Below are 2,130 nucleotides of genomic sequence, written 5' to 3'. Positions count from 1 at the left end.
TCAAGACAGGGTTTCTCTGTGGCTTTGGAGCCTGTCCTGGAACTCGCTCTGTAGACCAGGCTGGTCTCAAACTCACAGAGATCCGCCTGCCTCTGCCACCCGAGTGCTGGGATTAAAGGCGTGCGCACCACCACCCGGCTGATTATGTAATTCTTGATTTAAAAATGGAACAACTAAATGAAGGGATAGTCAACCGGGATTGATGTACTGTTGTCATTTTGATAATCCTCGTTGTTGTTTTGATAATTCTTGGTTTATCTCTTAAAAAGGTGTTTGGTATGAGTGCCGAGCTACAGGCCCAGACAGAAGAATTTAATGGAGAACCAATTTTAGTGTTGCATTATAAGGTGAGAAAGGAACAACCTAAGGTTTTCAAACAACAAACCTTAATATATCCAGTAACCTTACAGGAATTGCCAAATGATAGAGGCTCTATAAGGGCTGAGTGGACTCCTGTGCCAGTGTTATATTTAAGGAGATTCAAGGAAGCAATAGTCTCATATGGCATGCATTCACCTTTTGTGAAGCAAATGTTAAACTTACAGTCAGTTTGTAATACAATTATCCCTAAAGACTAGATAGACTTGGTTAAAGGTGTTTTACAGCCTGGTCCACAATTACAATGAAGAACCTTGTTCAGAGAAGAGGCTAAGACTATTGAACAACGGAGTAAAGCTAGAGGTAAGGAAATCTCCAAAATTCTTGCAGAAGGAGACTATGCTCCTATAGAAAGGCATCCCTATATGATGATCACATCCTGGCTTTATTCCATACAGCAACTTTGAATGCTTGGGACAGAATTGAAGAAGTAGGAAAGAAGATTGAATCTAAAGTCATACAAAGCCCAAAAGAAACCTTCATGGATTTCTTACAAAGATTGACATCAACGGTGAATAGAATGATACCAAATTCAGAAGCTAGGCAAATAATAATTGGATCTTTGGTTTTTGAAAATGCTAATTCTCAATGCAAAAGAATAATTAAAGGAAAGGTCATCACCTCTGAAGGAATGGATTCAAGATACAATTAATATTGAATCTCATGACCATGATGATGCATGGATAGGAAAGGTGGTTTTCATAGGTTGGAGGAAAAAACAAAATGTCAAGTGTTATAATTGTGGCAAATAAAGTCACTTTAAAAGGGATGGTAAATAGGGCATTCCTATAAACAATGTTTTTTCTAAGCATAATCCAAACAGAACAACCCTCCTTTCTGGATAATGTGGAAGGTGTGGCAAAGGCAGGCATTGGACTAATGAATATAGATCAATAAGAGACATTCAAGGTAATCCTTGCCATCATGAAACTCCTTGAGGGACCTCTTGCAGGCCCCTATGTCAAATCTAGTTCACAGCAATTAAAGAACCTAAGGCCTTTATTTAAAAAAAAAAACAAACCATACTGTTCTGGATAATAGAACAGCTATAAAAGATAAAACAAAAAAATCAGAAGAAACTATAAAGTGAGTACTTTGGTAAACCTCTATAAATGAACAAAGACCAAATTACAAATACAAAAAAATAGTGTTGGCCGGGCGGTGGTGGCGCACGCCTTTAATCCCAGCACTCGGGAGGCAGAGGCAGGCGGATCTCTGTGAGTTCGAGACCAGCCTGGTCTACAAGAGCTAGTTCCAGGACAGGCTCCAAAACCACAGAGAAACCCTGTCTAGAAAAACCAAAAAAAAAAAAATAGTGTTATCATTGAAGGTCTGGTAGACACAGGTGCGGATGTAACAATAATTTTATCAGACTCTTGGCATCCAAATTGGCCTCTTCAGAAGGTAAATATGCAGCTTTTAGGGAATGGAACTTTATCTCAGGTAAAATAGAGCATGAGATGGGTCAAATGTATAGGGCCAGAAGGACATAGAGAAATATTAAAGTTATATGTTGCTAACATGGCAATGAGTTTTTGGGGACATTATTTGTTACAGAAATGGAATACTCAGATTAACATTCCCAATCTTAGAAACAAACCATAAATTAATATATTTCTGTAAAAAATATTACAAGATATTATAAAGAGCAGTCACCAACCATTCAGGTTGTACATGAACAGGGCACAACAGCTCCTGATCTTCCAAAGGTACCAACAGCCCTACCTTTAAAATGGTTGACAGACAAAACTG

Source organism: Microtus ochrogaster, unplaced genomic scaffold (assembly GCF_000317375.1).
Source record: "Microtus ochrogaster isolate Prairie Vole_2 unplaced genomic scaffold, MicOch1.0 UNK68, whole genome shotgun sequence".
Classification (NCBI taxonomy): domain Eukaryota; kingdom Metazoa; phylum Chordata; class Mammalia; order Rodentia; family Cricetidae; genus Microtus; species Microtus ochrogaster.
Note: the sequence above shows the minus strand (reverse complement) of the source record.